The following is a 26536-nucleotide window of genomic DNA, read 5'->3' as shown; positions in this document are numbered from 1 at the left end:
TTTGTATCTAGGGGTTAAATGTGGTCAAGGACCATGAAGAAAGAGCCACAGAAAGTCACCAGGACCCTGCAGTGAGGCAAAACCCGGGTCCAAGGCAAACTAAGGCTGGGATAAGCAGGAGGCAGGGCTGGGGGTCCCAGTGGTGGCTGGGAGGTAAAGCTTGAACGGACTCCATGAAGGTCAGGAGTGCAGTTAGACCCCGTGTGTGTGGGGAGGGAGATGCCTTCAGACCGAGCCCTTAGCGTTGACAGAGCTGGGACCGGGCTTCAGGGCTTCTGCAAAGGCCAGGGGTCCACTGTGTTCTGCCCACCACCCCTGCGCCACACTGATTGCGAGTCTATTGAAGGCTTTCTGATCCTAGCTTCCCCTTGTCTTCATTTCTGTGTGACCTCTTGGGAGAGCAGAAGCCATCACAGTGATTTCATCTCCTTGGGTCTAACTCACTGAACCATAATTGCAGACCTGGTTTACTTCGATATGCAGGGGGCCTTCCTTCTTAACTTCCTGGTGTTTACTTGTCCCTTCTTGACGGCAGTGGGAACTGCTTGTGTGCAGAAGATCAGGAGAAGCTCGCATCCTGCCTCGTGGAGTTGACTTTAATGCCCAAGGTCAGTAACCAGGTTGGAAATACCATTGAGCCAAACTTTCCAGTCCAGTTCAACTTTCTCCCCAAAGGATTGGGAATGAAATTAACAGAATTATAGCTGATCCCTGAAAGGGAAAGGCATAACTCAGAAAATAAAGCCAACTGTTATCAGTTTCCATAGCACTTGAAAATCATCTCATAGGGGAAATTCCAGGCTTCCTCGCTTCATGCAAACTAGTGCCGGGATTTCTTCCTTTCGTAGATGCGTTAGCCTCTTCATAAAAAACCAGGGACTGTTAAAGTAGAGACTATGGCTTTATCAACGTTTTCCTATCCATAAATGTGTTGCATTTATTTTCCCTGCAATACCTGCATTTTTCTAAGTTTAGTAAGTACAGATTCATATTTATTGCTCTTAGCTATTGGAGAATTAGAAAATTAGGGCTCAATTTCATAAATATATTTTTTGATGAATACGATTATTTCTTAAGCAAGTGGTCAATGTGAAAAGGAGGGGTAATTTTTATTAAACCATTTTTCTCTGTTCCTTCCCTCCCTCCATCCGTCCTCCTTTCTGTCTCTTTCTTCTTCTCTGTCTGCTCCTCCGCCTCCCCTTTCTTCTTCCTCTTCCTCCTCGCCCTCCCCCTCTCCTCCTCCTCTCCCTCCTTCTTCTCCTTCTTCTCTCTCTTGCTTTCTCCCCTTTTTGCTTCAATAACTCATAAAGACTTGTCTTCCTCTCCATTCTGAGGGTTGACAAGACAGTTTGCATCTCCAGTTACGGGAAAATGTACAAGCAGAGCAGGTGCAGTGGCTGGACTTCCTCAGACCCGGTGGATGCTTCCTCTCACTCTGTCATTTGGGGAGGGACAGTGGGCAACGGGGGCACATGTACCCTGGTGCTAAGTGCTCATTTTTATGCAGAAGCAGAGAGATATCTGTTTACTATCAATGCTGTGCATCACTTCGTTTCATGATGTTAAAACAATTACATCTAGAGGGTTCCTTCAGCAGTACCCACAGCCAAGATACTCAGAGCTCCAAGGACGTCAAGTCACACTGTCCTACAGAGAGGGACAGACATCGTGGCACACTGACTCAGGAGAAAAAAGAGAAAAACCAAAACTAGGAGGAGACTCAGAGAAGCAGCAGTTCCTAAAATCTAGACAAGAATGAGGAAGATGTCAGAATTATCAAGACAAGCAGAGAGACCAAGACAGATGACTGGACACGTCATGAACTTTCTAATTTCTTCTTAATAACTTGATTCTCATCTCCTGGGTGTAAAGTTTCCTCTCTTCCCCATAATACTAACCAGCGATGTGTTTTATATGGCATTTTCACAATCGGTAGTGCCGATCTCCATGAAAGCGACATAAATCAGTGTGGCCAGCAGTCACCCCTGTAGGTTTATGACAGGCTCTGTGACCTGAAATCACACGGCCCTGCCCTGGACACACCTACATGGACCGGTTCTCTGTGTGTCACAGGGCCCCAAGGCCATTTTACTTTTCGCATCTGACGGTTTAACGCCATGGTCCCCCCAAGGACAGCTGAGCGACAGCGTGAGTCAAGTTTGTCTAAGCATCGGCTTTCGAGCCTGACATACAGAGTAACAAAAAATCGTAGTACTTCTCCAACTCTGAGATACAGAAATTATAGTCTTACTGTAAAGAAAGTGGAAACACAAAAATCTTTCTGAGTAGCCGGCTTTATTTTTTTCAATGTGAACTTTTTGGGAGAAGAGAAAGCACAGCAAACAGCTCTTAACTGAGCATTTGTTGAAACATTTAGACCCAAAAAAAAATCAAATCAAACAACTTTTAATAATACTTTACTGCCAGAGGAAAATAAAATCGGAGCAGCCACTATAAAATAAAAAAGCAATTAGCAACTTTCTGATTGCTATTTCTTTAAGGTACTACCTCAAGAGGCAGAGAGAAAAAAATCTAAAATCTTTCTGAAGAGAAAGAAAAGAACTGTCTATAGTTTTTGAAAGATGTCTGGAAATATGTGGTCTAGAAAGCACAGCCCGTGACCCTCAGAGTCAGACCAGGGCTGGTCGATGTTGAGGGTATAAACTGTGTGCAGGGTCCCCGCCCGGGGTTGGGGGCCTGACCGCTAACAATACAGCTTCAGGCTTTGCTCAGTGACGATTATTTCATCAAGAGATGATGAAGTCACAGAGAAACTGAGAGTTTAATAGACTTTGAGAAGCCCTGTTTGTATAAACCACTTATGTCTTTTCTAATAAACCATATTCAAACTCCCACCTGGTATTGTAATCCTTACATTCTGTTTATTCAGGACTTACCAAAACCCAAAGAACAGGCCTTGGTAAAGAAGCACGATGAAATGAAGATCTTCCAGTACTTTAGCTTGTCTGTTGGCCCTGACTTACTCAAAATGTCCCTTGCCTCCTGCTGTGCTTCTAGAACATTCCCCGGGACCTTCCTGTCCCTGTTACTCACCGTGATTTACCACGAGTTCAGGTAACCTGACGTGTACCAGGCATCATCCCAGCTCAGAGGATGAATATCTACAGACACTCAGTTCACTGTGTCTCTCTTCACGTTTGTCGCCTCCGCGTGGAAATTCTTGCCCCTACTTTTGTGCAGACCTCTTCTGGGGCCCGCATAAGTGTCAGTCTGGGACGAGCGGGAATTAAGGGCCCCCGGAGCACCGTGTTTGCTGTGCTGTGCCACACGCCCCTTCCTCCCACTGCCCCTTGCCCGCTGGGAGCCACACACACTTCCTGGGACGCGTTGGTAACAGGCCTGCAGAGCCGTGTCCACTCAGATGCTGCTTCCAGAGATGTATCCTTAGAAAATAATTAGGCTAATACATAAGTGTTTCTAAATACAAAATCAGAAAAGCCCTATTGTAAGCATGCAGCATTGTTTACAACAGGTAAGAATTTAAGAAAAATCCTAAATAGCCCCTGATAGGGAATTTGTGTGAAGAAATTATGGTGTCCCGTGGCACAAACACTGTGCAGCTATTAAAACTGAGGCCAGTGTGTGTTTATTGACACAGGAATACCTGCACCATATATTGCTGAACGAACAAGTCAGGTGTAGAATATCCACTCTGTATGTGTGTAGGTTGTGTATCTATGTATCTGAGCATCTGTCCATGTATCTATCAATCATCTCTCTACCTGTTTATCATCTATCTCCTACACATTACATGCAAATAGAAAAAAAATCTGAAGACTATACAACAAAATGCTCAAAATGGTAACAGTATATACCTCTGGTGACACAAAATCATTTTTAATAACTTTTCCACGTTTCATTTGTAAATAAGCAACGATGATGATTTCGTTCCGGACTTTTTCCTTTTTCCTCAGAAGTCCGAGGCTACCCTTGTCTCATGCCTCTGCTCCTGCCTCAGGGTCCACCACTGTGCCCTTCACAGCCTGGCCTGGCCTGGGCGCCGGTCCGGAAACGTCTGTGTCATTGACCAAGTCTGCTGGTCAGCACGATGGGGAAGAGCCAGAGGGAACAAGTCACCGAGACTGTACTGTTTAGACTTTCCCAGCAAGAACCCATGATCCAATGAAGGTATGGAGGTGGCGCTAGGAACACATTTGTAAAAACACATGTGTTTCACAGATTTACGTCACTTAGTTTTAACTCGGCACAGCGTGGTGGCATAATGAATATTATAACATATTGTGAGGAGTACATACAGCCATATGTTCGTATCCAGAGAGCAATGACGTGAACCTAAGTGTGCAAAGAACGGCCCCAGCAGAGAGAGTTCAGATGAGAAGCAGCTGCACTCGGGGCCTCGTCCTAGCCCTGACAATGGTCCAGTTGCCCCGGGGAGTGTATAGGGCCTCCCCTGCCCACCCCCCGTCCAGCTTCCTTGGTCCCTCGCACACAACAGCTCTGGTCAAGGTTCCTGCGGCTCAGCTTTGGAGGGAACTGAGGAACCCCAGGAGCTGAACGGGTAAATTCTTAGTCATCTGTTACTCAGTGTCCTGAACCCAGAGGAGACGGTACTTCTTGAAAACATGATGCTTGTTTTCCAACATAAACCCTGGTAGTCCTCTACTCCATATTATAGAAATAAGAAGCTTCACTGCCAAAGAGAGGACAAGGAAGAAGGATGTTGAAAAGGGGTAGTTTGTTGTCAAGCCTTCAAGGATTTCCTCTAAGTTGAACTGAGCTGCCAATTCCTTTGCTGTGATGGGTCTCCCGCCCCCGCCATCTCCCCCTCTCCTCATATTTAATTTAGCAAAACTCTCCAGCAGAACCATTCTTTGCTTGGCTTTGCAGAAAATCGAGGAAGACACTGTCTGTTGCTAGACGGTGCTCGGCTCACTAATAATAGATGGTCACCTTTCACATCACCTGACCTTATTTTACTTGCATTTTATCTTCTCGAAACAATTCTTTTTAGATTAGCAGTCACTCAAATGAACAATCACAAGCTCACAGTACAGTTTATCAAACTTGGAAAAGGCTTCCACATGAACAGACTTGTTTTTGTAGAGCCAGACTCAATTTAGAGAAACACCTTCCCTGCCCCCTCCGCCCGTGAACTTGGGTCACCTGGTCCTGGCTCCTGTCATGACCACCAGGAACGTGTTGGGCAGCCCAGGCTGCTCTTGGGACCCTGCCTGCAAGCTGGGCTGTTGGGATTAAGGATCTTTCTGGTGTTTCTAGGTATAAACTCCTTGAATAATACAAAAAAACCCCATCTTGTCCCGTAACTTCTGTGTGCTTCTCCATCTCAGTAAATCACAGAGTCTTGGTTCCTATGATAATTGCTTCATTGACCTGTGAAAAGTTTTGAAGGAAACTTGGCATTTGTATCTGATGTGGATGTATCAGATCTAGGCTAACCTTTTAGATTTTCCAGCTGTCTAGTGTTAAAAGCCAATTCCTAAAAAAAAAAAAAAATTAAGAGTTAACAGTATTATTTCAGAGCTCAGTGTCAAAATAAGGAAACAAAAACGTTTCCAAGTCCTGCCACATGGGGTTTTCATTTGGAAGTGAAGCAGCCAGTATCTGCACTTTTAGAGAAAAACCTCTAGCGTTTGTGTTTTGACATTCATTTTTACGCGTTTTCAAACTTTCTTTTCCTTGTTTTGAAAGCCGACCACAGGCTCCCTTAGTGGTGCCAGGGCAGGGGACCTGGGACAGCTGATCCCATCTCAGAGGACACATCATCTGAGTCTGAAGAATTTCAGGGTGAGAAGCCACTGGAGTGGCTCTTTTCACACATTATAGGGGACACGCTGCCTTTAGAAGTACACGCGTTTCCTAGGGCTCATCTTCCCCAGAGACAAAGTGCTGGCCAGGCCCAGGCTGCCAGATAAAATGCAGCAGGCCAGACGCTGCACGGGACACAGTCATACTAAATAAAAAATGGTTCACTGCTTGTCTGAGATTCAGTGTAACTGGGCATCCTGTGTTTTATTTGCTAAATTTGGCAACTGTGGGCCAAGGACACAGACTTGCAGTGAGGCAGACCCATTCGGTGTCGGCACTTCTGAGCTCTGTGTAGCAAATGGAAAAGTATATTCTGTTTTTATTCTACAAGTGTTAATTTTTATGTTTAAAAATATTTGAACTTAATTTGATCCTCCTATGAAATTAAACGAAAGGAGTTAACATGCTGAGCTCCTCATTTACGGCTTCCTAACAGCTCTAGTTCTCGTTCTTCTTACTTACCAGCCTGTGTTGACATAATTGAGGACTGTAGAGCCAGAATATTATTCAATTACTCATTTTAAATTACTGCATCTTTTTTCCTTAAATGATCTTTGTTTTAATTACATTTCATGCTATATGACAATTGTTTGGATTGATCTCTGTTTTAGTGGCTTCTCTGCTTCCAGTTATCTCTGCTATACTGTGACTTTGCCATTCTTGAGACTTTAATTTATTTAGTTTTATCTACTTTTGAAATATAGGAAGGGTAGCTTATGAGTATTTGCTTGTGCATGATGCCTTTCTCTCTCTCTCTGTTTTTCCTTCCTTCCTTCCACATGAAGGACTATCAATTTGGATGTAACTCGAGTTACAATATCTTTATCTCAAAGTCCTATAGATAGTTTTTCTTTAATTCTAGCATGGGTACTGCGTGACAAAACTACAAGATTAGTTTGTAGGTAATGTTTTTCCTGCCTAAAGATTTGTATTGCTATTTCTGAAATTTTGTTAGGATACGTCTAGGTGTTGGCCTATGTATTATCACAGTTTTTTGAACTCAGTGATCTCTTTTGATTTGCAGATTGAAGACGATTTTTTTTCACTAAGGAAAGTTTATTAGTCTGCCTGGGCTGCCATAACAAAACACCATGGATGAGGGCTTAAACAGCAGACATTTATTCTCTCCCAGTCCTGGAGGCCAGAAGTCCAGGATCGCAGTGTCAGCGGGACTGGTTTCTCCCAAGGCCTCTCTCCTTGGCCTGCAGATATGCCTCCCTGCTGTGTCCTCACACGGTTTTGTGTGCTGGTACTTCTGGCATTTTTGTGGGTCCAAATTTCCTGTTCTTTAAGGACACCAGTCGGATTGAATTTAGGTTACCCCAACAGCCTCGTTTTTACTTAATCACCTCTATGTTATTTTTCAAAAAATATTATTGGAGTATAGTTGATCTGCAATGGTGCGTTAGTTTCAGGTGTACAGCAAAGTGATTCAGTTATACGTATACACATATTCATTCTTTTTCAGATTCTTTTCCTATATAGGTTATTACAGAATATTGAGTAGAGTTCCCTGGGCTGTACAGTATCAATCACCTCTTTAAATGCCCCATCTCCAAATACAGGTGCATTCTGAGGTACTGGGGGTTTGACTTTCAACCTATGAACTTTGGGAGGGGACACATTTCAGCCTATACGGAAAGTTATGTGCTTTTAAATTATTTTGTTAGTTATTTTCAAGTGCTTTTGCCTTTAAAATCCATTATTTAAATGTACATTAAATTCTTAAGTCTAGCCAGCTTTTCAGCTACAATTTTCTCTGTCTTTTGCTCTTGTTCCTGGGAGAAATCCTTGTTCTCATCTCATACTTTATTGATCTGACATCCTGCAGTGCTTTGCCAGTGGATAACCGACTCTATTGTTTCCACGTGGGTTTTCCTTCCCAAAGAGTCTCTCCAAATTTCAAATGGTTCTTTCTTCTTGACTTCCTACTCTATTTCTAGATGACTGAACACCAATCTTACTGAGAAAATTATTTTAAAAAGGATTCTGTTTCTTGTAGTAAGTATTTTGTGGGGAGATGTTTGATCTCATCCTTCAAAAGAATTACTGCAAGAAATGACTGCAGGAAAAGTATTTATTTATTTATTTGTTTTTTGTTTTTTTAGACTAAATATGTCCCTACGGAATAGTTACCGTAAGAACCAGGAACACACTTGACGATGTATACTCATCTCACCCACACATGATATAAAGCAAGCTCAAGCCAGCTTCTTCTAGGATGTTCACGAGCTTTAACGGTGACTGGACAAGTGCCCAAGGAAACTGGGTGAAGCCAGTGACAGTGGGATGGGCACTGGCCAGAACCCAAGCGCCGATTTGCTGCATCTCTTTGCTTAAGGCTGAAACCCAGGAGAGACACCTATGCTAAGAGGCTACAGGTTAGAAGAACCAAGAAATGGCTTAAGTAAATGCTCCCTGTCCACTAACTAAAAAGCTTTTTAAGTATCAAAAATAATTTTCACGCTTTGGCTATTCCTTCCGAGTCGATAGCAATCAACACTGAAATCAGCAGAAGCCGATGACGTGGAGATCCACGCAAAGACTTCCTTTTCCCTCTGCAGCTGTGACTACAACCTGAGGCCAAGACACTTATAAGTGGAATCTAAAAAGAAATTATACAAACGAACATACTTACAAAACAGAAACAGACTCACAAACTTAAAGAACTTATGGTTACGAGGGGAAAGGTTGGGGGGAGGGATAAGTAGGGAGTTTGGAATTGACATGTACACACTGCTGTATTTGAAATGGATAACCAACAAGGACCTACTGTATAGCACAGGGAACTCTGCTCAATATTATGTGAAAAGAATTTGAAAAAGAATAGATACATGTATATGTATAACTGAATCACTTTGCTGTGTACCTGAAGCTATCACAACGTTGTTAATCAACGATACTCCAGTATAAAATAAAAAAAGTTAAAAAAAAATGCTTGGGCCATAATTCCCTGTGCTATACAATATATTCTTGTTGCTTTTTAAATGGAGTATAATCTGTAAACATAATCTATGAATCACTATGCTGTACACCTGAAATTAATATAATATTGAAAATCAACTCTACTTCAATTAAAAAATGTTTGGGCTAATTAAAAAAAAGAGTTTACTAAAAACCACTTTTCAATCCATTGGGTGGTCTCCTTTCACTGTGAAGTCAGAGGTGGCCCACAGCTCAGATCTGCACTTCTAGCCTCAGATTTTCAAATTTTTTAATAGTTTGGGATTTACATTTTAAATCAAATTTTGTTTTATCATATAAAATATTCACTCAGTTCGAAAGTAATATTGATAATTCAAAGTACAGTTGATCCTCGACCAAGCCAGGGTTAGGGGTGCTGACCCTCACAGTCAAAAATCCGCATATGAACTTGGGGTTGGCCCTCCGTGTCTACGGCTCTGCATCTGCAGATTCAACAAGTGCGGGCCGTGTACACATTCACATTCACTGGAAAACAACCACATAGAAGTGGACCCACACAGTTCAAACCCGTTGTGTTCAAGAGTCTGCTGTATATCCCCCCTACTATTTCTATTTTGTCGTCTATCCTTCCATTTTTGTTTTATGAATAAAAGTATTTATTAACATATACCTGTTTTCTTAGACAAACGATAATACACTATATGCACTTTTTCCATTTTTGTGGAAACTGTGTTGTTTCAATTTTGGCTAAACATGTGAAATAATTTGCATAGTGATGACATCATAATATTATTGAGAATATTTGATTAAATCAATAATTGTTCTTATTTCTTCATGAATACGGACTTAAATGGATCAGTAGTTTGTCTCATTAAATTCTAACAAAGCTAAGATAGATATTGTGTCTTGGTAACACAATTTTCATTTATATTTACTCTGAAATTGAGCTTTTCAGAGTCAACATTTAAATTTTGATTTAAAAACGGAAAAAGATTGTTTTATCAACCACATCTCATTCCGCTAACATGAAGGAGGGATTATCATCAGTTTTTGGAGCTCTGATTCTTTAAAATTCTGTTTTCAACTTTGGAATCTTTTTTCTGTTTTGTTTTGTTTTGTTTTTTTTAAACCAGCATACAGTTTAGTAAATAAATATACAGAGGATGCACAAATCAGTTCATGACAGTAAAGGGACTTTCAACAGGCCAATGACAGGTTGTTAATTCACATCCTGCGCTCTTCGGGAAGTTGTCCAATGAAATGCGTGTCACAATTAAGACTCTGATGCGCTTGGTGCTCAAATGAGGCTTCAGGACCAAACAGCGTCACCCTTGCAGCAGTTGGCTGATCCATCACGAAGGAGAAGAAGCTTCTCTGAGACCTTGTTGGTGAACATATGGCAGGCTCTGATTCCCTCACTAAATCAGATGATATTACTAGAAGTGGGTCATTATGCACACATTGTAATCTATCGTTAAGCCCAACAAAGTAATATTTAGCTAGTGCTTTAATTGTGCTACTGGGATTTATCTCTGCTTTTCAAAGAAAAAAAAAAAAAAAAGACAAGCAGAAGGAAATAGGGAGAAGCAGTGAGTTTTCCATTTTGATAAGAGAGATAGTCATTTTTGACAAATGACTCTGTGGGACTGAGCAGTCACTCAGCCCAATGAGGGTGGAATCCCGGTGTTGCTGGGTTACCACCTGCAGGAATATCTATTTGGAAGGGATGCCCTCGCAGCCCCCATTGCAGTTTCCATACATCAGGTTACACAGCGAAGCGTGACTCAGGTCAGCCTAATGCGGTTGGACTCTATACCACCTTTTCTATTGAAAATAAATGCATTCAACGTATATTCCAGTCAATCGTTCATTTCTTGAGACCTTTCCTATAAGCACTCTTTTCCCTCCAATGGTTTGTCAGTCATCCATTCCTCATTATTTGTAGTTAGGAATAAAGTCATTACAAATTTGTAGACTATGGTGACACGTTGTGCTCTGCATTGGTAGCCATCACCTCATGCTTACCCCTACCTACTTTAGGAATCCTTCCCCCACACTGGAAGGTCAATGGTGTTCTAAAAATAGCAAGCTTCTTAGACTGAACAATCCTATGCTTTTCTTTGGAATTAGCCTGTATCAGACATTATCACCTGCTCCCCGGAACCTTGTACCAATTTGTCACCCCCGATGGGCCAGCGGGGGTGAGCCAGGAGTGGTTACCATCTCTCAGGTATCTTTCAGGTACGGTGTGGCACACTCTGCTGCCAGAGGGGCACAAGGAGAAGTCGTGACCTTCATGCTGGCAGACCCACTAGACAGGTTCCTTTGCAACGTGTTAGGAGAAGTATCCACACCAATTCAGGCTCTGTCTCCAACAGCTGGAGATAAAGAACCCTGTTTTCTATTCTGTCTGGGTTAATAAAACAAGCAACTTAATAAATAGCACTTTGACAAACACAGTGATTCTTGTGGTGACGTGGAAGGACCCCTGAGGAGGACACTGCATGACTGACACTTTGGATTCCCAGCTGAGCTAGATGTGACATCCTTTCTCCCACTGCCCAGCACCAGCTCTGGTGCATGCCCAGGGTCCCTGGGTCAGTCTCGTGACTCAGGCTGGTCACCTGGGGAGGTGCTGACCACCACGGGGAGGCCAGGTGAGTCCAGGACATAATCAAACTGCCTTGTTACAGGGTGTGCCCCAGATTGACAGAGGGGCACGCACACCCAGATATATCTGCTCAAATGTTCAAAGTCATACTTTAAAGAACCTTAAGTACATATACTATGCTGCTATCTTTTGAATACGTGATATGAAAAGAAAAGAAAAAAAGAGATAGCTGTGGAAAAAGTAGGAAGTGATTTCCATTTGCCAGAGATTAGGGGTGGAGCAAAGGAAGAATGGAAGCCGGTCTGCTGCCCAAGGCTACGGTAGGATCGGGTCTGTGCTGAGAAGAAACCAGACAAAACGTTAACATGCTTTACGAAGGGGACACGCTCCACAGCTTAACCTAGACCCAGAATTTCACCTCCTCAAGATACACTGGGATTGGTTCCTATGTTAACAGATTGTTAATGACTCCAAGAGGTCTGGTAAGCACAGAAGTATTTTCAGGGTAAGGGCTTCTCTAGTTTAGCTGGAAAATAGACATCAGGTTCTGATGACAGAGATTATGGAATATTTCAAGAATTCTCAAAGCTCTGTCGAGAGGGTGTCTCTGCAGCTTACTTCTGTTTGGAAGGTTTTAGGAACATAAACTCAAGGAAATGAAATCGATGTCCTGTTGGATCCATCTTGCCTTAGCGATGAGCAAGACGGGGATGTAGAAATGCACATAAGACCTTCAGCCTGGACTCCTATGTGGTGAGAAGCGGCCTGGGTGCCTATCTGGTGAGAAGTGGGTGTTACATGCTGTTTGCCAACAGGCTCTTCATTAATGATGTGCTCTGTTATGATTATCCCGGGATTTTTGTGTGGAGCAAAGGTGGATGCACCACAAGCTGCTCACTCACCTGGGACAGTTTCTCCGTGGTCCTCAAATAGTCATGACAACACTTCTCTGATGCCTGAAAGCTTTAACACAGCATATGTACTAAGAGAAGAAACTTAGTCTCCAGTGAACGATATCATTCACCATTTACCATTTTTAGGAAATCTCCAGCTCTCCTGAAGCCTTTCTCACAGTTCTTTCTTAAATTCAAACCACATAGTTTATGTTTGAGAGTTTCAGAAGTTTCATTTATTGTCACCAGCTATGTAACAGGTTCTAATCTTGGTGATTTACACGTGTTATTTCATTTAACCCCGAGAACAATCCTGAGAAGTGGGTATTAGGTATGTCTTGACATATTGAGAGTAAGGTTAAGGTTTAATTGAGAATTAAACCTAAAATTTTAACTCTGCTACTCCTAGAAATAAATTTGAAATAGGCATATAATCCTATTCATATTATATTTCTTATTATTCATCTTATTTCTTCTTGGAAATCTGTTTCAGTTTTCCCATCCATTTCCAGAGAATATAGGCTTTATTTATTGATATATTTTTAAACTTTTGCGATTTCTGTCTGTTCAGTAACACAAATCTCTTCGAAGAATTCCGCCCTGTAAAAGGCTACCCATTATCCCCCAAGAAAATAGTTTTTCATTTGCTTTGGGATGCAGCCAAACTTTGGTTGATTTTTTATTTTTTTTTGCATTGAAACCAAGTTTGAAGTTTAAAGAAAAGGAAAAAAAGAAAGGCTGAAACCATCTCTCTTTGTTGCTAACTTCTTCTGTGTCAAGATGAGCATATTTTCCAGAAGGTGACTTGCTGATTCTAGTTTAATCTATACTTAATTAAGAGGAATAGATCTCGTTTTCTCCTTCTGAGCAATCACAGCCTGCTTCCCAGGCTGCCCCGACGCGGAGTTAGGACCTGTCAGCTTGCTCCCCACTCAAGTCGGGCGGAGGCGTGGCAGATACTTGCTAAATTGCATTCCGCGCTCCTGGGCTTCTCTGCGCTTGCACAGTTGGGCTGAAGAAACATCCACATTTACCAAAGTCATCTCCTCCAAAAGGAAATCTTGCAGTGACGTGTTAATAGCACTGTTTTATATGGCACAGCAAATTTAGCCCATCCCTAGAGGCACAGCAAATTTTGATGTATTCTGCTTCTCCTACATGATGCTTATCGGCTTGGTGTTTAATTTGCAACTTGTTAGCCATTACTCACGCTGTCTGCCAATTTCTCTTCTGTGTTTCATACCATTGTCAAATTAACTTTTTACTGGAATATGCCTGGAAAAGGTAGGTGCAGCTCAAAATAAACTGTTTTATCATTTGAATTTCTCTTTGCCTGAGTAGTTTCCAGAACTTTGGCATTTTATAGACTGTAAGTCAAATTAATGGGTAGGAAGATTTACTGCCATAGCTATGAAGCAGTCTTTCTATCGATCTATTATCTATCTATCATCTATTATCTATCTATGATCTCTATCTATCATCTACTTAATCTTTGTATATACATACACATACTTAAACACACAAATAGTAATTGATAGAAAGCGGTCTTCTATGCTTCAGAGCAATAATTAATTATCCAAATATCCTTTTATTTTTGCAGGGAAGAGAAAGTGAGGGGCAAGGACAAAGTAGATGTCATGATTCTATTTAATTTTAAACGAATATTAGATCTTGGTCAAAGGGTACAAACTTTTAGTTATGATTCAGTTCTGGAAATCTAATGTACAGCATGGTGACTGTAGTTAATAATAATGTATAGTGTACTTGAAATTTGCTAAGGGAGTAGATCTTAAATGTTCTCACGACACACACAAATGGTAACTATGTGAGGTGATGGTTGTGTTAATTAGCTTCATTGTGATAATCATTTCAGAATGTATACACAAAACATCATGTTGTACACATAAATATGCATAATTTTTTATTTGTCAATTGTATCTCAGTAAAGCTGGAAAAAATTAAGAAGATAAAAACTGTGTGAAACTATGGTATTTGGAAAGTTCCTTTAGTGGCAAAATTAAAATGTATAGACCTCATCCATATGCATTTTTTTAACTTACTGGTCTCTAAGTTCAGAGATGGTAACCACACAGATATTTCGCATTTTTTAGAGAAGCTGCTAAATGTGTGTGCATTCGTGTGTGTATTTACGTGTGTTTGCATGTGCGTCTGGTGTGTGCGTTTGGTGGTGCGTGTGTGTGTGTGTGTGTGTCTGGAGGGGCTGGTGGTGGCAGGGGAAAGGAAGGAAGTGGCGTGCGGGGGGATTTGCACACGTCACCCTGAACATCTACACTGTAGCTGCTGCCCAATTGCAGACGTTCTGAGCTGAGTGTATGAATGTGCAGAGCGGGTGATGAGGAGGGGCCGCAGCCTGGTGATTTCGAGGGAGGTGGGCACCTGGCGGGCAGGCTGATGGAATTTACTCTCAGCTGCTCCCTGGATGGGACCCGCTCAGGTCACGCCACCCCCTCCGTGAAGCGAAGGTGTTCGTGCTCCCTCATCTTCTCTCGTTCCTCTCTGGGACTCTCTGAAAATTTGTGAATAGAAAAGGGATTCCTATTTTTCTAGCTTTTCTTCCAGATGAAAACAACACAGCAGCGGCTGGCGGCATTGGCCTCCTGGTGTTGCCACCTGCTGTGGCTCTAAGAGACCATCCTGGGATGCCTGGGGCTCCCTTTCCCCAGAGGAGTGGCCTACTGTATCGGACTCGAGGGTTGTGTGAGAATGACTTGCTGGGCTTTAATGTTGCAGAGACAGATGGTCAGAGGCAGCCCAGAGTAGAGGGAAAGGAAAAACAGCTGTGTGTTCAGGTGTCACAACAGTGACAACTGTTAGGGACAGCAGTTCTTCTTGGTGGGCTTTGTAAAACTTACAGATACTGTTCAGAGTTGCATAGCTACCTGCATCTCTATGTCCATATCCACATGTTTATCTACATCTCTACCTCTATCACCTGAGCTTATGTCTACATATATCTATACCATCCACATCAGCTACACCTGTATGTACATCGATCATGTGTGTATCTGTGTCATCTATTCATATATCCATATCATCTATGCATGTTATCTATATGGCTACATCTGTATCTATATCTAAATCATCTATACATATAGCTACATCTCTACTTACACCCATACCCATATCCGTACGTATATATATTTTTCAGACAGGAGCATGACTTTATTTCCACTCCTAATAATAAACTTCAATTGACAACAACAAAACAGACTGCGCAGGTCAACTTTTTATTAAAAAAAAAAACCCAGAATATGCACAGTGCATGCCGCAATTGCCTCTAAACTAATACAACAAGCAATGACTAAAGCTGCAGAGAGGTTCATTCTTTACATTCAGCAAGTGTGCATCCACTCTTACATGATTTTTGGAACTTGTTAATGGAAAATATTGCCAAGAAACCCTGCTAAGTGTTGTTACTGAATGGGCAAGTCACCGAATAGGCCAATACAGCAAAAACAAGCACCTATTTGAGGATTGCAGTGGCCAGAATTCACCGAAAATCTGTATCTATGTCTGTATCTGTGTTTATTCATAGCATCTCTACCTACATCTATATGTACATCTATACCTACATCTATACCCAAACCCAAACCTCCATCCCCATCTCCATCTCCATCCCCAGACCCACACCCACCCCGACCCCCATCCCCACCCCTACCTCCATCCCCATCCCCATCTTCACCTCCATCTCCATCTCTATCATGTGTACCCAGACCCTAACCCAAACCCAAACCTCCATCTCCGTCCCCATCCCCACCCACACCCCCACCTCCATCCTCATCTTCGTTCCCATCTTCATCTCCATCTCTGTCTCTATCATCTATTCCCATACCCTAACCCAAATCTAAACTCATACCCATATCCATCTTCAGGCTCACCTGGGAGATATTTCTCGTCTACTTCCAGACTACCGCAATAAAGTGAACATTAAAATAAAGTGAATCACACAATTTTTTTGGTTTTCCAGGGCATATAAAAGTTATGTTTACACTATACTATGGTCTATTAAGTGTGTAATAGCATTATGTCTGAAGAAACAATGCACATGCCTTAATTAGAAATACTTTGTTGCTAAAAAATGCTAAGCATCATCTGAGCCTTCGGTGAGTTCTAATCTTCGTGCAATAGTTAACATCAAAGTCACTGATCACAGATCCCCAGAACAGCTATAATAATGGTGAACAAGTTTGAACATTGAGAAAATTACCAAAATGTGACACAGAGACATGGAGTGACCAGATGCTGTTGGAAAAATGGCGCCGGTGGACTTGCTGGGCACAAGGTTGCCACAGACCTTCAGTTTGTAACAAATGCAGTAACTGCAAAGTGCAAAAGCAAATTGCTGTAAAATGAGGTGTGCCTGTGTCTTCATCTCTACCGACATCACTATGCACATCTACACCTATATCTGCACCTGCATCCACATCTATATCTGTCTATGTCATCTCTCTTCATGTTTATATCTAATCCTCTGCATCTATGCTGTATCGATATATATAAAACCAGCTTATGCTGGAACCAACGGGAATCCACTCAGCTTGAATTCTCTCGATTAGCTGCCACCGTGTTACAAGCTGGTTGCAATTAAGAAATCTATTAATAACCATGGGAGAATTTTACTCAGGTGCAGAGACAAATAAATTGAGGGTGAAATTAGATTATAGATGACAGATTATGATGGGTAAGATATTTTCTTTTTACCAAAGAGAAATACATTAAATGAATACTTTGGGAACAGAGAAGCCCAATTCATTAAAACTTTCAGCCCCCATTTTTAGGGTGCCTTTACGACACCCCATAAGATGTTCACTATAGAATATTTCTTAGGTTTTCAGACACTGGAAGGATGTTTTTATGTGTTTTCTTCTCTGTATGGATTGAAATGCCAGACTAAAATTGGTCATTCTTAGTTTGTTTTTTCACTGACTTTGATATTTTTTTTTTTTTTTTTATAATTTAGGATTTTTTTTTTTTTAAGTAACTATTTCTTTTTTTTTTTTTTTAATTTATTTATTTATTTATTTATTTATTTATTTATGGCTGTGTTGGGTCTTCGTTTCTGTGCGAGGGCTTCCTCTAGTTGCGGCAAGTGGGGGCCAGTCTTCATCGCCGTGCGCGGGCCTCTCACTGTTGCGGCCTCTCTTGTTGCGGAGCACAGGCTCCAGACGCGCGGGCTCAGTAGTTGTGGCTCACGGGCCTAGTTGCTCCGTGGCATGTGGGATCTTCCCAGACCAGGGCTCGAACCGGTGTCCCCTGCATTGGCAGGCAGATTCTCAACCACTGCGCCACCAGGGAAGCCCCCGACTTTGATATTTTAATTGAAACCTGTTATCTTCAACACATGAGATTTCAGAGATGACAACTAAATTCAACAAAGCCCACTAATTGGTTATTTAAACTTAAAATTTCTTAAGGCACATTAGCACTGGCTCAGTCCATTCTTGCATCCTCCTCACAACTTTATCCATCCTTGACATGGAGAAGCAATCGTAGCAGCATTCTCCCAGCATTCTAGAACTTTCTGGAGATTGTCACCTCTTGCTTTCTGGTTTCCTCCCACTGTCCTCCTGCAAGTGCAGTGTGCTCAGCCTGAAACCCCCCTCCGGAGCCTCCGTCTGCCCCGTTTCTTTGCCTGCAGAAGCTCCCTCATTTTCTTCTGGTAAAGGGCAGATACTCCAGACAGGAATTAACACTTACTAAGAATCTTCTGTGTGCCCAGCTCTTTGATCCTTCTCAACCATATCATAGCTCCCTGGGAAGTATTTTTCCCTGTTTGTTAGCTGCGTTTCAGGCATATTCAGTCGGTGGTCCCCCTGGGAGGCTCTTTCCTGGGATGGCTCAGCTCCCGGGAGAGTCGCTGCCCCAAACCTGAAGCTGGTGGGAGCCTCGACCCGGGAACACTGATGGGGCAGCGCCAGATGTCCTCCAGCATTCGCTTATTCCGGAGTCAAAAATGACTCTGATGTAGTTTTATCTGAGAAAAGCCATGTGCCTCTGATGGATTTAGACATTTCTACAGCTTTGAACCCACAGGAAATTCGCCAGCATTTACCACTTTCCCTTTCCCTCACCCCAACACAGCCAGTCCAAGCCTGGCCATTCACCCCTCTGTCCCCAGCCACCTCCCTGTCCCCACAGCTATTTTATGTCCCAGGAAAGAGCCTCCCAGGGGGCCCGCCCACTGAATATGCCTGAAACGTGCCTCTAGCCCTGGGGTCTCTGGTCTCCTCCCCAGGCTGATCTCTCGTACTTGTCCTTGAAATGTTTTTCTGTGAATAGGTAACCTATGGTCATGGTACAAATTTAAAGATGGAATGAAAATAAGTCTTCCATCATGGCCCCCAGTACCCTTTCATCTTCCTAAAGTCGAAAACTGTTAGCCCTCTTGTGTGTCCTTTGGGAGATGTTCTGTGCCTCTACCAGCCTTGAATGGTTGCATTCATTCGTCTCCCTGCGATGCATTATTTAGACTGTTTCCCCGTCTTGTGCTGTTGGAGAGCAAAACTGCCTTGGAGATTTTCCTACACATTCCCTGGAGTCATACACAAGCAGGTGGCTGTAGGAAGCTCTTCTGCAGGTGGGATTGTTGGGTCCAAGAGCTTGTAGGTTTTAAATATTGAAACACATTCCAAAGTTTGATAGCTTTACTAGGTTACCTGTAGAGCTTCTATCGATAACCTCATTATTTGAATGACTGATGACAGACCCTTAGCTCAAGTCTGACATATGAGTGTGAGCAAACGTTGTGTGTTTGTCAATCTGATAGATGAAAAACTGTATCCCCGTTGTGTTCATTTGCATTTCTCATAATGAGTAAGGTAGAGCTTCGTCCATGTGTTTGGGGGCTATTTCTACCTCTTTTGCATTTCCTGTTTGTTCACACATTCTGCCCATATTGCTATCATGTCATCGATCTTTCTCATATTGATTTGTAGAAGCTCTTTAAATTAAGGGAAGCAGGGTTTTCTCTGTGATATATGTTGTAAATAGGCTGCCTGTTTATTTCTTTTTTTGCCTATTTGGTGGAGCTTTGCCATCGGAAAACTTCTATTTTTACATAGTTAAATTTATCATTCTGTTCTTTTACAGCCTCTGGATTTTTGTTTTTTCCAGAGAGGAGCTCTTCCTCACTCAGTGATTAGGAACATTTTCCAGTATTTTCTCCTAGTATTCTATTTTGTTTTTATTTTGTGGTTAACACTTTATTCTATATGGAATTTATTCTGATGTCAGTAGAAAGGTAGGAATTAAACTTTGTTTTTTTCAGACTGCCTCTTGTCCCTGGAACACTTATTGGACCTTCCTTTTCTCCGTGACATGAAATGACACCTTTATTATATACTAAATCCCTGATATAGGTATTTGGATCTATCTCTGGATTCCTTATTCTATCCCATTGATTTATCTGTCCACTCGGTTCAACTGCTGTGACATTGACATCATGGTATGTTTTAGCATCAGCTATGAATAGTACCTCTAATCACTCTTTTTCCCACAGCAATATTATTGGTATTATTTTTATGGTTTTTCCCTTATGGGTGTTTTATCAGGATCTCATGATATTTTAAAATAATTCAAGCAGAATTGATATCGTCACGATATGGACTTATATCTAAAAGTAAAGTGTGACTTTTAATACAGAAAACTTTTCTTTTGGAACACTCAGTTATTCCAAAGTTGTCTTCATACGTATCCTATAGATATCTTGTTAACTTTATTTTTTCCATCATATTGCTCATCTGATCATTGATTACATATGGAATGGTCATGACCTGGTGTTTTACTTTTTACCTAGCTACCTTCCTGAATTATTTTATAATTCATAACACTTTCAGGTGAGTTTTTGGTATTTTCCAGATGTACGATCCTCTCACCTGCAAATGATGCATGATGCTCTGTGGTCTTGGTTCCGTACCATCTGTACCACCAGCCCTTCCCCGTCTTATAGACGTGCATCTGTACCACCAGCCCTTCCCCGTCTTATAGACGCCCTTCAGTCAGCACCAAACTCTTATAAACTCTTCCTTAACTTACTTCAATTCCATCTTTCCTTTCTTATCATAATCAACACGTTTCTACTTTCTCAGCATCTTAGACTTGTAGTCTCTTTCGCTGTTTGTACATTAATATAAATTAATTATATTAATTAATATTAATTAATTAGAGCTGACGGGAGTCAGGGACCACGCTGGGCCACAGGGACAGAAAGGAGAGGGCAGGATCCTCACCCTTGGTGAGCTCCTCGCATGGCCTCAAGTCCACGTACCATCTGCCCATCGAATGGCTGCTCTCTGCTGTCTCACAGTCTTCCAATTCTCTCCTTTTTCTTCCAATTCTCAACTTGACTTGTCCCATTTGCTCACCCGGACTTGGCTCTCACCCCAGTGCAAGGCCTGTCCCATCGACTTCCTGGTTAAACTCCTTCTGCCCTGACCCCAGACCTATTGCCAGGCAGCAGTTCCCCGAAGCCCCACAGCATCTGCAGACCCTCTCCTTCCCTCCCTCAGTTCTCCTGCCCACTGCCCACCTGACTGCCCAGCCGGAGACAGGAGGTGCTTAAACCCTTCCCTTGCCAACATCCTACCTTCGACCTCCTAGCAAAGGCTACTCATTCCAATCCCAGCTGCCGTCGGCTCAGTGCTGACTTCACGCCAGGCTTTGCCTGGGCATTTTGTGTCTGGCCCCGTCATGACAAAAAACCCCACACAATATTTAGTGTTAAATTTACTTTACTTCACTGTTTCTTAATTATTTGCCTATAGAGCTGTGCCCTAACACCTGAGCTTCAGTTTTTCGAGCAAAGACTATGGATTACAGTATCTGGCTTGTTCGTAAGTACTCAGTGTTTTATTATTAAATGAAAATGTTAGGTATTATTTTGCTGTCTGTCCTTGCAAAGCATAACTGAGAGCTCTGGATAGAACACAGTGCTACATCCTCTGTTTTGCTTATTCACGTTGGATCTAATCCTCACGTTGTAATTTTCAGATTTCTTTCCCTCCTCTTCCAGAGCAGTGACTCGCTGTTTTGGTGGTGGGCATTCCATGTTCTACAACAGCAGTTAACTCTGTGCTCTCAGATCACTGTTGAGGACACAGAGTGACAACTCAGTGTCATCAGTCTCCAGTAACTCATTGTAGACTCTTGGGGGGAAGATCTCAGGGAGAACCACCATGGTAATGACATGAATGAATACACTTAATTCTACAAATGTAAACTGAAACGTTCATGTGTCCCAGACACTGTGGTAGGTGCTAAGGTTCTCATCACAATGACAGTCATGAAAGGTTCACAAGAGCTTGGGCTTATGCTAAGTACCTGAAAGCTTGAAATCCTGTAATTCTCAAAGTGACCCTCTGAGATAGGTGCTCGTCTGGCATCAGTTTTCTGAGGATGACGCCCCATTGCCGGGGTGCCCATCGCAGGGTGAGCGTGGAGGCTGCTGGCTCTTAGGGCTGTGTCCATCTTGCTGCAGAACCCCATCCACGGGCTGTGGATTCCATACTCATGGGGGCCGGGGGCTGCTCCCAGACGGCAGGTCCCTGCTCTGTGCAGCTTACGCGGTCCTTGGAAGATTATGTGCCCTGTTATGTGCTCTGACCGTCTACTCCACAGAAGTTCTCTGAAGCTGGAACCCATATCTGTCATTTTTATCATTGTAGCTCAGTTGTCTAGCAGATACCCTGGTGTATATTGTAGGGGTGAAAACTGTTTTGCTGAATTGATTTAAATCACAGTAAAATCCTGACTCAGAAAAATTAAAGTATTGGTCTACAAACATTAACTACTATCCCATGGGATAGAGGTACTTTTTTTTTTGAGTTCTAATTTTGGAAAAGTTTTGGTCACTTATAGCTCTTTGCTGTGAAGTGATGAGTCTATGTGTGTGTGTGTTTGTGTGTGTGTGTGTGTGTGTGGTGTAGTATTTCCTTTTGTGGCGAGAGGTGAACATTTCTTCGCTCTATAAAAGCCCGTCCACCTCTACCGTGTGCTTGGAACACTGCAGTCTAGGACTTTACTGGAAAATCAATTGGTGGCAACAGAGATGAATTTAAGACCTTGCTTGAGTAGATGATGAACCACTGACCGTGGGACTGTCCACCCAAGAGTAACTGACGGGAGGAAATTCTAACTGCAGAGAGATGGCCTAAAACCAAAGACAATATCCTGATAATTTTATCTTTCAGTGTGGGGACTGGATAGTCAAGAAAACCAGTGACCTCATAGCCCATTTCCTTTGGTGGCTTTATGTAAATACTGACAACCAGGAGGTTACTCTGTCCTCCTGGCCTGGGGGATATTTATCTTAGGTCCAGACCTAGGCTTGTTGAGCACAAGCTTCGTCTGAACCGAATACCCAACAAAAGCGGGACTTTCCCAGGTTCATGCGCTACTGTCTCTAAAGGTAAACAATGTCAATGTTGTCAAGAGAATGGACCTCAAGACAAAAATTGTTTTCAGATGTCGTTTTCAACGTGTCAAAATGCTGCCACAGTGGCACCAACTTCTTTAGGATTTGAACCTGGAGGTTGTCACGTGGCCGTTCCTCCACCTCATACTGAGTCCCAGAAAACAGAATTGGGTCAACAGTCTCTGGAGATGGTGTATCCCTTCCACTAAATGGCATAAAATTAGAGGAGAAATGTCTCAGCCTGACCTGAAGAGTGGGCCATTTCCCTCCACTGATGCAGCCACTGTAATTTGTTCATCCCTGAGACGCCCGTGACACTGGCATGTAGATTTGGTACAAGGCTCTGGGGCCTGGCTTGACTGTACAATGCGTTAATATGTTTGAGAATCATGAGCTTCTCTGGAGAGAATTTAATAAGAAATTTTGATTCCACATATAAGGGATGTAACATGATATTTGTCTTTCTCTGTCTGACTTATTCACTTAGTATGATCATCTCCAGGTCCATCCATGTTGCTGCAAATACAAATGAATTTATTTACAAAACAGAAAGAGACTCACAGACATAGAAAACAAACTTAATAGTTACCAAGGGGGAAAGGGGGAAGGGATAAATTAGGAGGTTGGGATTAACAGATACACACTACTATATATAAAATAGATAACTAACAAGGACTTACTGTATAGCACAGGGAACTCTACTTAATATTTTGTAATAACCTAGAAGGGAAAAGAATCTGAAAAAGAATATATATATATACATATATATATATATACACGTATATATATGTATATATATATATATAACTGAATCACTGTGTTGTACACCTGAAACTAATCCATTGTAAGTCAACTGTACTTCAATAAAAAATAGTAAATAAATAAAATTTAAAAAATAAATATCAGTATTGGAAAACTTCCTTGAGAAGAAGGAAGCATCGACATTTAAGCAGTTATATCCACTCCAAAGGAAGTCTGTCTTGCAGCACCCATGTGTCAGCGTGTGTTAGAGGCTGCAGGTCACAGAGGCAGCTGGACAAACACCTTGGGCAGCGTGTTGTTAGGGAGGTGGCCAGGGAGCGATGGGGCTCTGTTGCGGGACCCTCCTCATGGCCCCCTGTGTCCTCACGCTCTGTCCTAACCAGGTCCCAACGACTCTTCCAGACTCTCCCCTCACCCTCACAGCCCAGCTCTGTACCAGCCAACCTATTCTTATCTTCTTTTTCTAATAGATTGATTTGCCATTTTCTGCTGAAAAGAGATGGTTTCCAACTATTAGGTGGTGTTAATATGAAGGGAAAATGGCCAACTTGTTGAGAACCCACAGGTCACTCAACCGTGATGATTAGGAGGGGGTGATGCCACCCATGCCTGACTCTGAATGGGAGGAGATGCTTGTTCTCTGCCTCAGAAGGTGATGGGTTTCCTTCTCAAAGGGGCCGGGTATGTGCTTGGACAAAGGGGCTGGGGTGCACTGACATCCCCTGCAAAGCAGAGGCAGAGGACGGGGGATTTTTGCAGCCGTGAGGGAAGAGGTTAAATCTCCCTCCAGGACGGAGGTGGCTAAAGGTGAGATGGTGCAGAAAAGGTGCTGAAGGGCATGCGTGAGGGGTGTGCAGGAAACAAGATGCTTCTTGGAAGAAAGCAGTTGGTGAAAACCCCAAATGATCTTAAGAGCATCTCGTATTCCACCTGCTTCAGCTGGATCCGTGCGATGCGGGTCCGCTCCCCTCCAATCCCCATGAGGGTCTGGCACACCCTCGCCCTTTTGGACGTTTCTGTCCTTGGTGTGGTGGCTTCTGCTCTGCGGTGTCATCGGAGAGATGAGTGTGATGGGGCCGGTGAAAGGTGTGCTCCTGCCTGGAACCAGGGTCCCAGCTGAGAGGAGACCCCGCTGGCCTCCTCATCCAGGACGATGGGCTTTGGGTCGCGCTGCTGCCCACGTGTTCCAGCTCATCTCACGAGATGAGGGCCACTGCGCCCAGCTGACACCAGCTTGCTTGGGGTTTCAAGGGAAGGCAGTTCTAGAAGCAATGTCTACTGGTTGCCATTTAAAAAGCAGGAAGGAGAGAAACCAGGCTGCCCCAATGGGCTGAGGGACCGGCCTGTCTCAGAGCCGCCTGGACAGTGAAATGTGTGAGAAAGCAATTCGCGGGAAATTCTCATATGCATATGAAAAATCACGGGATGAAAGGGGCGCGGGATTAGGACAAGATAAATTTATACCAGCTTTGCACATTCCATTGACAAATCTGCTGTTTTTGCGTTGTTGCCCCCGACCTCCTGGTTACCGAGGGGATGACATTAAAGTGGAGAAAATGGCTTATTCTGTGTGATAAATTCAAACAGAGATGACGCATGTTGCCCACCAAGTATATCTAAGAAATTGTGGGGAAATGTCAAGCATTTCAAGGGAAAGCTGCTGTAAATTCTGAGGCCGGAGACTTTTCACAATTTCTGCCGAGGAGAAAGGGCTCTTTGTTTGTGCTGGGCTGACGCTCAGCGTGTGGAATATTATGAGCTGGGGTCACAGGGAAGCTGATGGGGAGGAAAGAGAAGTAGGGGTGTGACCAGACTCAGGCCCCAGAGGCTGAGCTGCAGAGGTCAGGGTGTTTGGGGTGGACGGAGCGGATCCCCCCAGGCTCTGCCCCCTGCCCACCCTCCCAGCTCCTTCCTCCTGCTGGGCACCCTACCCAGACCTGGGGCAACACCCACTGCAGGGGCCCCGGGGCCTCTCCAGAGCGCTGTCACTGCACCACCGCGGCGCATGGACCGTTTTCTGTGGGACGCATGGAGCGTTTAAGTGCTGTTATTCTAGAAACCGGGAATCAGAGGAGAGGAAAGAACTCCATCCTGCAGATTCTGGGAATTTGTCCCGTTTGGATTACATTTCACTTGGGGAAATAAAGGAAATAAAAAGAAAAAGAACATATGAAAAAGACCCCAACTTGAAAACACAATAAACCCGCACCCTGGCGCTGAGGGCACATGCAGGACGAGAAATGGTCTCAGTCACGGTCACCCTGATGTAGGTCGGGTGGGGGGTATGGGTGGCGGGCGAGGGGAGAACAGAGACCCACCCCCGACTGGGGGGTCCACACTGGACAGTGTTTTTCTCACCATCTGGGCCTCTGAAGGGAGGGGAGCTAGTGACCTCAGAGACTGTTTCTCCAGTCGGTGGGCAGGACCTCAGCCTCACAGGCAGGTGAGGGGGAGACCGCTGCCCTCTGTGCCCCATGCCCTGCCGCCTCTGCACCCATCTTTCTGGCCACTGGCCCCATGCGTGGCCCCTCTCCTGCCAGGGAATCCGCCGGCAGGCAGGCCAGTGCTGCTGCAGACCTGTAAATCGGCTTCAACTTTAAGCCACTTCCCTGGTCTCCCCGTCCCCACCTGCACTTCATCTCGGGGTCCAGATGCCGGATCACCCACCTGTCAGAAGAGGTTTCTGATAATCACTGTGACACAGGCGCTACCGGCCTTTTTTAATGAGAGATAAAGATTCTCCCGCGTGATGACAGAAAGACAATGAGCGTGTCCAGCTTGGCCACGGTCAATACGCTCTCCTTCGAGGGAAGCAGCATCAAAGTTTCACTATGCAGCCGGGGTTGGGGGGTGCTTACGAGGAACCCGAATATCGTGTCGTTCACCTCAGGTCTGCAGAGGACGACACTGGGTGCCCGATGGTGAGGGACCCACCTCGGGAGCCAGTTCAAGGTGTCCTAGGGGCGCCGTGCCCCCTGCTAGTCTCACGGTCACGAGGAAACCCTAGTTTCACGGAACAGAATTACTACCAGGTGATCTGAATGCAAACGGTCAGCTTAGGGTTGGCGCCGGGGCATCTCTGGGAACCCAGCGGTGTGGGGACCA

Source organism: Balaenoptera ricei, chromosome 14 (assembly GCF_028023285.1).
Source record: "Balaenoptera ricei isolate mBalRic1 chromosome 14, mBalRic1.hap2, whole genome shotgun sequence".
NCBI classification, from domain to species: Eukaryota; Metazoa; Chordata; class Mammalia; order Artiodactyla; family Balaenopteridae; genus Balaenoptera; species Balaenoptera ricei.
Note: the sequence above shows the minus strand (reverse complement) of the source record.